Genomic DNA, 13,052 nt, shown 5'->3' on the forward strand with positions numbered 1-13,052 from the left:
AGGTTCCCGCGAGCCGTGGCTCCATCCTCCGCTCACCCCACGCTGCGGGTCTGGGAACACCCGCACTTCCCTCCGCAGTGCCCGGTGAACCTGGCCATCTGCTCCCCAGGGACCCTCCCGCCCTACTCCCGCCCCCTACCACCAGGGGCGGCACCTGCGTCAGGCTCCACCCCTCCCCGCCAGGTCCCTCCCACCTGCCTGGCTCGCTCTGCACGGAGCATGCGCGGCACACGGCCACAGACCCGGCACGTTCCTGTTTGAAGCCAGAGTTGCAGAGAGGAGAGAGACACAGAGAGAGGGAGAGGTCTCCCATCGCTGGTTCACTCCTCAGGTGGCCGCGACAGCCGGGGCTCCCACGTGGGACCACCGTCCACTGCCCTCCAGGCCATGAGCAGGGAGCTGGATGGATAGAGGAGCAGCTGGGACTCGAACCGGTGCCCGCAGGTGACACCCACGCTGCAGGCGGCTTAACCCACGGCGCTGCAGCAGCCACATGGCGCACTTCATCACTGGCCAGTTTGGCGGAGGGCAGGTCCCAGGGCTGGTACACAGCAGGTGCATAATCAGTGCTACCTCCGTGCAGGAGTGGAGAAGTGGCGGCTGGGTGGGGGTGGCCGGGGTGCCAGCCTCGCCTCGGCTTTGAATTACAACGGCCCGCTGAGGCAGCCGGGGAGCCCCCAGAACCCGTGGGTGCCCCGGCTGCAGCTCTGGGCTCCCGGCTGGGGCGCAGCCAGCCCCAGCTGTCCAGGGCACCTGGGGGTGGCCCAGCGACGGGAGACCCCTGTGTCTCGGTCCTCACCCGCCTGTCCCAGGTAAGACAGCCGGGCCTGGCAGAGGGGGGTGCCCTCAGGCCCAGCTCAGCGGCCACACGGGGGGGCTGCCCGATTCCACAGGGCCAGGCCCCTCCTCCCCCTAGGCTCTGGACCCTCCGTGGTGGCTGCTGCCTGTGTGGGGACTCGGACCCGTGCCCAGCCCCCACTCTCCACTATCCCTGGCCTCACCGTCACCCACCCACCTACTACCCTCCCCCCTCTCATCTTGGACGGCCCCCCAGCAGAGACCTAGTCGGCTCGGGGGAGCCTTGAAGGTCACGGCCAGCAGGGTGACCATGGGGCCGCGTGAGCCCGTGTCCCCCACCCCTGTCGCCATCGCCGGTGACAGCATTCTCTTACAAAGGGGCCGGCAGGTGCCGTCCAAGCCCCAGCAGGTGCACGGGAGGAAGCAAGGAGCAGGTGGGAGCGGGGGCGCAGCCCCACACCTGTCCCGGGAGCCCCGCAGCTCCCTGTGGGGGGGGAGTGTCTTCTAGAAACGCATTTCTTAGAGTGACGGGGGAGGGGGTGGGGTCTTCCAACCTCCGGTTCAGCCCCCAAGCAGCTGCCGCCCAGGGAAGCCAGGAGCTCCATCCCGGTCTCCCCGTGGGTGCAGGGCCCCGGGCACTGGGCCGTCACCGCTGCTGTCCCAGGCCATCCGCAGGGAGCGGCCGGTGCCACAAGCAGACGCCCAGGGTCTGCTCAGATTCAATCCCGCACGGGCAAGCCCCTTCCCACACCGTGACACACGGGCAAGCTGGGAATCCCAGCGGGCGGCTGAGACCCCCACATCCCAGTTGAGTCTCCGGGTTCGAGTCCCGGCTCAGGCTCCGGACCCAGCTGGTACGGCCGCTGGGGGGCGGCAGCGGGGGCCCGCGTGCGAGCCCCGCGAGCACAGGGACCAGACCAGCAGGGGGCGCTCGCTCGCTCCCAGACAGATAACTCAAAATGCAGCCTGCGGGACCCCTGGGCAGCCCCGGAGGCCCCGGCCCACGGAGCCCCCGCCCACTGAGCCCCCGGCCCACGGAGCCCCTGGCCCATGGAGGCCCTGGCCCACGAAGACCCCGGCCCACGGAGCCCCACGCGGAGCGGCTCAAGCCCACGGAAACCCCGGCCCACCGCGCCCCCGGGGAGCGGCTCAGGCCCACGGAGACCCCGGCCCCCGGAGCCCCACGCGGAGCGGCTCAGGCCCCCGGAGGCCCGGCCCACGCTCCCCCGGGGAGCGGCTCAGGCCCCGCCGGCTGGGCGCCCGCGCCTCGCAGTCGTGTTGGAGATTAGCGGCGCCGCTTTGAAAAGGCACGGGGAGCCGGCCGCAGAATTACAGAGTTGCTGTTTAAGCCGCTGTATTTTTAAATGAAGACAAAAAATAAATAAAGCACGGAGGTGCAGAACGGCCTTGAAAAGACGCCGAGACAAAGGCCTCGGCCTCGGCCGCCTGCGGGCGCTCAGGGTCCGGCCCGGTTCCTCCTTGGAGTGGCGGCTGTGTCCACGCGCACAATCAGGCCCTGCGTGCGTTCTTATCAATAAAGCTTTATTGGTGCCTAACTACGCCCACCGGCTTCCGGAGCAGACCCCGGGAGACCCAGCCACGCCAGCACTGTTGGGGGGGGGGGGGAGGCAGGGCCGGAGAGATGATGAATTCTTCAGATTCCCAAACATAAGGCCCGCGGCCCTGCCAGCCGCTCCGGCCTGCATGGTAATGAGCCAGGAATCACCCACAACGCCCGGCCGAGAGCGAGGCGCTGGGCCCGGGTCCTGCGCTGATTTCCAGACGCTCCTGTGTACAGCATGTCGCTCCCTCCTCCAGTTCCTCCTCTCTGTGCGTGGGGAGCATGGTGCGGGGGGGAGGGGGGCTGGACCAGAACCCCGAGAGGCGGCGGCGGGTGCTCCGAGGGGACCCTGGACACAGCCCGAGCTACACGCTGCCAGCCCCCAGGACAAGGTGCAGCTACACCAGCGGCCCCGCCCCCCAAGAACCACGTGCTTGAACCCCAGGGGCACAGCCGTCCGCCCCGTCCCAACTCCTGCTGCAGCCAGGGGGAGCCCGTGAGCCTGAGCCAGGCCCCACCTACATCCCACTGCTGCCGGGGGGCGCCAGTGAGCCTGAGCCAGGCCCCACCTACAGCCCACTGCAGCCGGGGGGCGCCAGTGAGCCTGAGCCAGGCCCCACCTACATCCCACTGCAGCCGGGGGGCGCCAGTGAGCCTGAGCAAGCCCCTGTCCTGGCGCCCGCTGCAGCCGGGGGCACCTGTGAGCCTGAGCCGCCCCCGCCTGCCTCCCCCTGCAGCTGGGGGGCGCCTGTGTGCCTGAGCCCCCACCTGCCTTCCTCGCCACCACCCGCCCAGGTGCTGGGGTTGCATTCCCAGCATAAACCTGCTCTCCAGGGCCTGGGTCTCACAGCAGACCAGGGGCGGGGGGCTCGGGCAGCCAGCACGTGCTTGTCCAGGGTGCACTCAGCCCCCCAATATAGACACGAGCTGGCACGGGGACCCGCGGGAACCAGCGCTGCGGCTCCCAGCAAGACGGAGGTGGGCGTGCACGGAGCAGGACACAGCCCTGAAAAAGGAGCCGCAGGCGCACTTGGTGGGCACAGCGGGCACGGGACAGGGGGACAGCGCCCACCCTTCATCCGGAAAAGATGAGTGACAGCAGGGTGGGCAGGCCTGGCGCCAGGTCCCTGCACATGTGCACCCTGGGAAGCAGCGGGGGGTGGGGTGGGCACCAGTGCCTGGGCCCCTGCCACCCACTCGGAGACCCCATGACTTCCGCGTCCCTGGCTCCGGCCCGGCCCAGCCCTGGTTGCTGCAGGCACTTAGGAGTGAAACACTTTCAAAGATGCATTTTATTTATTTGGAAGGCATAGTCAGAGAGAGGGAGACCTTGCAGCCCCCCATGTCACCCCCCAAGTGGCCACAACGCCCAGAGCTCGGCCAGCCCCAAGCCAGAGGCTCCGTCCGGGTCTCCCACATGGGCGCCAGGGCCCCAGTACCTGGGCCACCTCCAGCTGCCAGGGGCTGGACCGCAAGTGGAGTGGCCGGGACTCGAACCCGCGGCCACAGGGGAGGCCAGCGCTGCAGGAGTGGCTTTCAACCCCTAGAACAGCGTGTTAAAGGACAGCAGTAGCGGGGCCGGCGCTGTGCGTGGCGGGTGAGGCCTCACCTGCAGCCGGCATCGCCTGTGGGCACGGGTTCGAGTCCCGGTCGCTCACTTCCGGCCTGGCCCCCTGGGAGGCAGCGGTGAGGGCTGAGTGCTGGGCCTGGCGCCCATGGGGGACCCGGACGGAGCCCCCGGCCCAGCCCTGACCGTTCAGCCATCGGGGGAGTGAACGAGCAGCTGGAAGATTCCCTGTTTCTCCTTCAAATAAATAAACCTTTAAAACCCAGGGACAGGGTGATGGCCGACAGCTGCCCCTCCTGGTGGCCGGGGCCCTCGAGCCCCCTGCGCTGTGTGCATCTCACAGAGAGCGCGGGAGCGGGTGGAGAGCAGGTGCCCCGCCCACGGGGATGGGGAGGGGGCGGCGCTGCGCGTGCGCCCTGCAGGTGCCGAGGGCTCAGTGGGGCAGCGGCCCGGGCCTCCGGCCTGTCCCTGGGAAGGTCAAGGTCAGGAGAGGGAGGGGTCTGAGCGGGACGGACCTGGGCCGCAGTGGCACCGACCACAGCGCCCCCTCCGCTCCATGCACCTCGGTTTACCCACCAATGAAATGGGGACACGCCCCCTCGGGCCTCGACCACCTTGCTGAGCCATGGCCCCGGGCCCAGAGCAGCTCGGCCGGGGTCCCTGCGCGCCCGCCCCCTCCCCAGCACCGGGTCCGAGGCCCTGGATCAGAACCGGGGGCCCGAGGACCCTGCTGCCCACCGGAGCCGGGGTCAGCACGAGGCCACACGGCACCATCCGAATCTCGGCCACACACCCAGCCCGGTCCATCCCGTGAGCACCGACTACGCGCTGGGCAGTCAGCCCTAGCCACGCCAGCCCCGCTGCCCAGGGAACCCTCGGGGCTCCGAGCAGCGAGCCTCCTCCAGGAAGCCTGCCTGGGTTCCACCTCCCTGCTCCCTCTCGGAGCCTCCCTCCCGGGGCCGCGACCCGATTCCGCTGAGCCCCGTTTCTCACGGGGTTTAACACGCGAGGTCGTAAAGAGATAAGTCAGGCGAGACACACGGAGGGATGGACCGACATGGGCCCACTGGGCACCACCGTGGGGGCCTGGGCGTTGAAGCTCGTGGCTGCCCTGGGCACGCCTGAGCTTCCGGAAGCCCCCCACCCTGGGCCTGGCCCAGCCCACCCAGAGCTCCTGGCACAGCCCGGACCAGGCGTGGGGGTCGAGTCCCTGCTCCCTGCTCTGACGGGGCGGACGAGCGCGAGGCCCTGCACCCACGGGGCACCGGACAGAGCTCCTGGCTGGCCCAGCCCTGGCAGCTGCGGGCATCCGAGCTGGGTCCTGGCCCTCCTCTGGCCAGATCCTCACGGCTCCCAACCGCCTGGGGAAGCCTCACGGGCGCCCCCTGCTGGCCGACCCGGACGGGGAGCCCTCAGCCCAGCGAGCTCCCCAGGCGGGGGCTGCCCAGCTCCTGGGGGCAGAGAGGGGTCGCGGCTGCGCCAACCAGCGCGTGGGAGACCCCGGAGCCCACCCCCCCCCCAGGAAAACGCAAAGCAGAAAAAAATGGTTTCTCTGGGGAATGAGCCCGCGGGGTCTAAGGCACGGGCGGGGTCTCCCTCTCACCAGAATCGCCACAGCCTCCACGACCGGCCCCGTGCACCCGCATCTCACATTCCCCAGAGATGCCTCCATCTCACACACAGGGAAACCGAGGCCAAGGGGCACCCCCACGCTCACGCTGAGACGGGGCAGGACTCGGACCGGCAGAGGCAGGTGCGGCTGGAGCGGAGCCGGGGGAGGTGGACCGGGGGAGCACATTTGCTCTTCACAGAAGGGAAGCCCCCAGGTTCACCTCCCAGGACCACTGCGCCCACCCCCGAGTCATCAGGGCCCTGGGTCTTTCCATCTCTGATCTTAGTCTTCTCCATGCCCCCTGCGTCATGGCCCAACGTGGCTGCCTGAGCACCGTCCATCACCTCCCCTCTCCAGGTGGAGGAAAGGAAGGGAGCATGGGCCACCTCCCCGGAAAGGCATTTCCAGGAGAAACCCTGCTCACGGGTCCCATGGGTCACAATGGCACAGACAGCTGCAGGGGGCACCAGGTTCCCAGGTGAGGACCAGAGCTTAACTGTTAGTGGAAGGGACATGGGGAGGCCCCAGCACAGCCATGGCTGCGGGAGACCTCCGTCTGCTCGTCCGGGTTCTACCTTCCCGGGGATACAAGGTCAGAAGCAGCGGCTGCCACTCCGGTGTGGGCCCCGGAGGCCGGGGGAGGGGGTGGCCAGGGCCCCACTGGAGGCCTGCGCTCCCCAGACCCGACTTGGAATCGGGAGAGGTGACGTCACAGGCCCGGGAGCTCGGGGCGCAGCGGGGGGACCCCAGGCCGCTGTGCCCGCGTCCCACTCACAGGGGCCCGGCCAGCGCCCGCCCCCCGCCCCGCCCCGCCCTGGGAAGTCCGGAGCCCCCACGGTGGCCGCGGGACGGATGTCACGTCACGCCTGTTCCGAGCCCAGGACTCATCCTGCTTCTGGTCCTGAGAGACGATGGGGGGGGAGCACTGGACAGGGAGTCCAGGCCCCGGGCGCAGCCTGCAGAGCGACCCCAGCAGGGAGCTGGGGGCCCTGGCGCGCCGCCGTGACTCAGTTTCCCCACCCCTCCCCCGTCGAGTGTGGCTGGCGGCTCTGTGTCCTGTGAGAGAGGCGGGACCCTGCCCCAGACCCGCTGGGCAGCCCCCAGAGCCGCACCCCAGAGACCGCCCCTCTCCCATTTCACAGCCCGGGGCACTGAGCCCGACCCCAGGCGGCAAGTGAGACCCCCGCAGCCCGCCCCGCCCCCGCGCATGCGCACCCTGGGCGGCAGCAGGGCAGGGGCTCAGGCCCTCAGCCCTGGCTGCCCACACGCGAAGTCCGGATGGAGCCCCCGGCTGGGGGATTTCTCTCTGCCTCTCAGAAGGAACCGCGAAAAAAACTCTGGAACTTCCCGGCTCTGCCGCTCTGCGCTGTTTTTGGGGGGAGGGGTCTCCAACCCCTCTGGACCCCTCACCAACACCCCAAGACACAGCAGCGCGCACAGACTGCTTTGAGGGTCCCTGGCCCCCCGACACCCGTCCTCAGACAGTGGATCAGAGCCACTCTTGCCGGACACCTTGGCCACGGCGGCTCAGCGCGGGCGGCCGGACACGGCACCCCCCCCTCCGTCCCCGCGGGCGCCCTGCAAAGCCCCCCCCCCCGTCCCCGCTGGACAGCAGCTGGGGCTGGGGCGGCACGCAGAGGTGATGGGAGCCGGCGCCAGAGGCGAGGGGCCCGGGGGTGGGTGCAGAGAGGGGGCGCACGGCAGGGTCCCAGCAGGCGCAGATCCAGAACCGACATGGGGCCAGCAGCGCCCCAGCTCTCGGCCGCCCGCAGCCCACACGCCGGGCCCGGGTTCGAGCCCCGGCTCCGGCTGGAGGGGGGCAGTTCCCTGCACATGTGCACCCCGGGAGGCAGCAGCGGTCATCACTCAAGTGCCCGGGTGCCCGCCGCCCACGGGGCTGCCCCGGCTGGAGCGCCCGCCTCCAGCCCAGCCCTGGCTGTCGCAGGCCTCTGGGGAGCGACCCAGCGGATAGAACCGTCTCTCCCGGCTCCGATACACGGCCACTGCTCAGGACTTGCGCACGGCCCCGCGCACTCGTGCGTGCGTGGTCCCACGGGGCTCTTGCTCTGCCGCCCAGGGTGCCTGGGCCCAGCCGCGGTGGGGGCGGGGTGGGGCGGCACCTGCGTGAGTCACTTCCTTCCAGAGCCACCGTCCTACAGCCCCTCCCCTGCATCTGGCTCTTCATGGATGGGGGGGGCTGGGGGACAGTGGGGCTCCCGCACAGCTTGGAGGGCCAGCGTCCGATGCCCCCAGGGCGGGAGCGGCGCACACAGCCACGCGGCTCAACGACGGAGCAGCACGACCTCGGCCGTGACAGCAGGTGTCAGGAGGAAGGCAGGGGTCACCGGGCACCAGGGGCTCCCAGCCCCCTGCTGTGGGGTGCGCGCCGTGTGCAGGGGTGCGGACCCTGGCTGGGACGCCCTGGCTGCTGGGGGCATTTGGGGAGCTCTCCGCCTTTCAGAGAGAAAGGGAGGGAGGGAGGTTCAGGGGAACCCCTAAAAGATGTTCCTCTTGGTGCAAAGGCCTTTCCAAGCAGGTGCGAGCGAGGGGACGGATTCGGATCCCAGGGAGCTGCGAACACGGCGCGTGGGTTGCCTCGTGTTTTTGCGCCAAAAGAAACGTCTCCGAATTCCACGTCCCCACGGGCGTCTAGAACCGGGAGGGAGGCTGCGGGCCCGCGGGCTGTGGGGCGCGGGGCTGCCCGAGGCAGCGGCGGGGACGCTGGGCCGCTGCTTGATGGAAGACAAAGACCAGATTTCTCGTTTTCTAAAACAACGGGGGGGGGGGGGGGGGGGGCGTGGCACCTCCTCCTCCCACAGCCTCCCGACGGCGCAGGGAGACCCAGAGACCGGCTGGCTCCCCAGAGCATGGGCGGCGGGGACCCAGGGCCGTGCGCCCGGGCCGGGCCACAGGGGATGCCGACATCTTAACCGCTGCACCTGCCGCCCCCCCACAGCCTGCGTATTTTAATAACTCAATTCCGACTCCAACTGGAAAGGCTCACGCCCACGAGGACTGGAAGCCACGCGCGGCTTTTCCACAACACACACCCCCCAGCCCTCGTGTCAGTCCCCATGCGCCTCGCCCCGTCTCCACCAGAGCCTGGTGCCCATTGCACAGAGCAGCACACAAGGCACGGAGCTGGGCCCTGACCTACCCGGGCCACGCGCTTCAGCCGGCACCACAGAAGAACGAATGAAGGTTTGTGCCCGGCCTGCAGGCTTAGGCTCCCCCACCCCTGCCGCGTGCCCACCTGGCCCCCCAGGTGGCCCTGGGGTTCCCGGCGCACCCCGAGCCTCCCAGCAGCCGCCCCCTCCCTCCTGGCCCCTGACAGCTCAGCTCTCGCCGGTCCGTGTCGCAGAACTGGGGCGCCCCCAATTAGCCAGCCAGTGGCGGGGAACGCCCCAGTTTGCAGAGCTGAGTCACACCGGCCTCTCTCGGGGGCAGGACCCTGGTGAGAGGCGGGGGGCTGCAGGGAGGCTCCCATCTCCCGTGGCGTCCACGCTGCGTCCCGAGGGCGTGCCCTGCCCGTGCTCAGCCCTCCACCCCGGTGCCCCCAGGCGGGAACGACACGGAGAGAAAAATGAGAGCACAGAGAGGGTGCTCACTCCACCCAGGGTCACACAGCCGGAGCAGCCTGGGCCCCCCGCAGGCCAGCGGCCGCCAGACCCCCTCGGCGTGGAGAGCAGGCACCAGTGCCACTCCAGACACCCACGCCCCACACGGCAGGGCCTCGGTCCAGCTTCCTGCTGGTGCCCACGTGGAGCCCCGGATGGAGTCCCTGGCTCTCGGCTTCAGGCTGGCCCAGCCCCGGCGGCTGCGGGCATCTGGGGAGTGAGCGGGCGGCCGGAGGCCTTGCCTCTCCACGTCACTCACTCTCCCCCTTTCAAATAACGGGATGAGAACGGGACTGGGGTTCGGACTCCTCCCGAGCGACCATGCCCGACCTCACGCGGCCATGCCTCAGTTTCCCTCTCCGGGCACCGCAACGCCGCTAAGAGGAGGAGGGATCGACAGGCAAAGACGCCGCCGAGGGGGGTGCAGGAGCAGGGGGCCCGGCGCGGGCGCCAACGGCGGATAAGCCAGAGTAGCTATTATCACCCCGACACCCCCTCATTTGCTAATCACGGGGTTAATTAGGAGGCATTAAATCACGCACAGGCGCCGGCCGCACGCCCCCGGAACCCCCGAATTTCCACCAACGCTCAATTACGCACGCGCAGGCGCCTCCCTGCCCCTTCGGGGGCCGCTGTGCACCGGACTGCGTGTGCTCGGACCAAGGTCAAAGGGTCAAAGGTCAGGGGCGAGGTCACCGCGGGAGGCGGGGAGGGAAGAGAACGGGATTCTCAGTTCCCAGGTCTCCGGACAAAATAAAGCAGCGGCGTTCAAAACCAGAGAGGCCACCAGGGCGACAGAGACAGCGACAGTCGGGCACTTTGGGGAGAGGACTCGGGTGGTTCAGGCCCGGGGGCTCCGGGGGTCCCCATGCCCCAGATCCGGGCAGGGGACGGGGACACCGGACAGACACGGGGCTCCTTCTTGGGTTTGGAACCCGCTGGCCGCCAGGCCCAGCCCGGGCTGGGAGGGGGTGGTGTGGTGGTCGGGCCGGCGTGAGTCACTGCCGCCGCCCGCAGAAGTGTAAGCCGACTGATGAATGTGTTTTTTTCCCCAGGTTTTGCACACATGAGCCCCCGGCACCGGCACAGGCCGCCGCGGGAGAAGCGGAGAGGGTGGGCAGCACCCCCAGCAGCCCGGGCTGGACCCCTGGCGCGCGTCCGGGAGCCGGGAGCCGTGGCTCCCAGGGCCACCTGCCGGTGGCAGGAACAGGTGCGCCCGAGCCTCGGTCCCTGCGACACCCAGAGCCAGGAAAAGGTGGGACCCGGGAGAGAGCCAGGGGCAGCGCCCACGGCCCCCCAGCCCGCGTCCCCCGGCGGGGCCCTGCCGAGGTGGGGCGCACAGCCGCCTCTCTGTCCCCGCCCCAGCCTGGTAGCTGCAGGGCAGGAAGGGCAGGGCAAGGGCAGCCGTGAACCTGGACGCGGAGCGGCCCTGGCCGGCCCGAGTCTGACGGGCCAGGTGGGACAGGCTCCCGGCTCAGCCGCCACCACCCGCCCGCGCAGAAATTTCCATCTTTATTTTTAGGGGTCTCCTCGCGCTCCCCCTGGCCCGAACCTCACACGTGGTGAAGTACAGGGGGCGCAGGTGAGGCCGGGGCCCTCATTAGCCATGGCCATGAAGCCACAGCTCTGCCACCCGGGCTGGAAACCAAGTCCCGCCCCTCGCTGGGGAAGGGGGGGGGGCGTGTTGGCCTCTGGGTGGGGACCCCCAGGCCTGGCCACAGAGCCAGCCAGAGCAGTAGAAGGCACAGAGTGGCCCAGTCCCTCCCAGATACTGCCATGTCCATGTCGCTCCCCCGTGCCCCAGGGCTGGAAAGAAGGTCTTGTATTGGCAGCTGCGGCCCACGGACACCGGAAGACACCCAGGTACCCTGGGAAGCGGCGACAGGATCGCACGGCGGGCGCCCAAGGAGAAACAGCCTCCTCTAGCCGCGACGTCGGGCCGGCAGCTGGGTTCCCACGCCCCCCACACACACAGAGGTCAGAGGGCTGAGCCGCGGGGGCAGGAGGAGCCCCTCCCCTGGGGCCAGCCCCCATCCCCGGCCGCACTCCAGCGGGGGCCCGGTCACCCCTGGAGGGCCGATGTCACCGGCCAGGCTGGCGGGAACAGAGCTGCATGAGCTCAGCACGCAGGCCGGGTCTCCCGCGACGTTCTGTTTGCCCGAGCCCAATTACAGTGACTCTCAGGGGGCCGCAGGCGGCAGGTGGCGGCCCCGAGGGGGCCGGGGGCCGGGCAGAAGTGCACCGTCATGGCGAACCAGCCCCCCAGGCCCCCGCCGCCGGGGCCCCACAGCAACGCTTTCTGGAGAGGAACAGGGGAGGCTTGGCCAGGCAGGAGGTGGAGAGACACCCCAACCCCACCAGGCCGGCGGGAGACTCCGGCCAGAGCCACAGGGGCTGTGGGATTCCGGGGCAGGAGCAGTCCCCCCTCCAGCCCCCAGCTGCCCACCTCCCGCAGCCAAAGTATCAGCTGGCAGAGAAAGGAGAAAGACTGGGGGGGGGGGGCAGAGGCAGGCGAGCTTGGCAGGGGGAGGGGGCTACAAAGGCAGGGGACCCAGGGGGGGGAGGGGAGCTATGCAAATGACAGCAGCCACAGTCCCTTGGCCATTAATAAGAGCCCCGGCGGCGGCAGCTGGCAGGGACGGCGGAGGCGCAAGCTGGCAGAAGGCGGCACGGAGCCGCCAAGGAAGGCCCGGAACAAAGAGGGGTCTCCACCCCCCCCCCACCGGGCCCCAGGGACGCGGCCACGGGGGAGCCCCGAGAGGAGGCCAGGATGCCCGCGCTGCTGTCCGGGTGCACACCGCCGGCGACAAGCACCCAGTCTCAGGACCCGTGGGGACCTGGGGCTTTGTCCCGGCTGCTGGCTGCTCGGTGTCCCCAGCAACCCAGCCGGGACGGACCCGGACCCCCGCCTGTGGCCAAGAGCAGCGTCCACGCTAGCGGCCGAGGGGGCTGACTCGGACCCGGGACTTCCCTAGACAGGGGGTGGGGGGGCGGGGAATCCCAGCTGAGCCGGGGAGGGGGCAGCGCCCCAAGAGACCCAGGGGGTGGGTTCGGTCCTCAGGGGGCAGCAGGAGGAGGAGGGGCAGCTGAGGTTGGGGGAGGGGGTCCCCGAAGGAGGCGACTCCAGATTGGGGGAGGGGGTGTGGCTGAAAATCGGATGCAGCTCCAGGGAGCGGAGGCGGGGGAGGAGAGGGGTTCCCTGACTGGGGGGCTTCGGAGGAGGCGGCAGGAGTTCCCCACCGTGCGAGCAAGGTGGGGGATGGAGAGATCAACCAGGATACGGGCAGGGGGCCGCTGCCTTTAGGAGATTCCGGCAAAGAGCAGTGAACTTGGCCGCAGCCTGACCGAACCCCCGCACCGTCGGTGCAGGCGGCTGGGGGTCTTCCTAAGGCACGCCCCGCGCCCCCTTCTCCCCGGCCCGACGGCCCCGCCCCCAGATGACGTCACCGCACCTTCCCCCTCCCCAAGACCCCCGAGGGGGCTCCCCCGGCAAGCGGAGCCCATGGGACCGACGGCGCCAGGGGCGGCTTCCCCCTCCCAGGATCCCCACGGGCACCCCGGCGCGCACGCCCGTCCGCCCGAGTCCCAGGGGCTGGGGGCCCAGGCTCGCCCCGTCCGGGGAAGGTTGGGAGGGGGGGCCCGGGCCGCAACAGGGCGGGGCGAGGCTCGGGAGCTGGAGGAGTGGCCCCCAGCCCCCCGGCAGGGAGCCGCAGGGTCCGGAGGGCGCCAGGGACACAGCGCAGAAGCGGGGCTCTCCAGGGGAGCGGGGCGCGGGGGCGCGCAGGGGCCCCTCCCCCCCCCCGCGCCGCCAGTCCCGGGCTCCTCTCCACTCCGGGGCGCCCGCGTCGCCCACCCCCACCCCCCACCCCGCACAGCGCCCCCTGCCTTCGGGAGCCG

Source organism: Lepus europaeus, unplaced genomic scaffold (assembly GCF_033115175.1).
Source record: "Lepus europaeus isolate LE1 unplaced genomic scaffold, mLepTim1.pri SCAFFOLD_334, whole genome shotgun sequence".
NCBI lineage: Eukaryota > Metazoa > Chordata > Mammalia > Lagomorpha > Leporidae > Lepus > Lepus europaeus.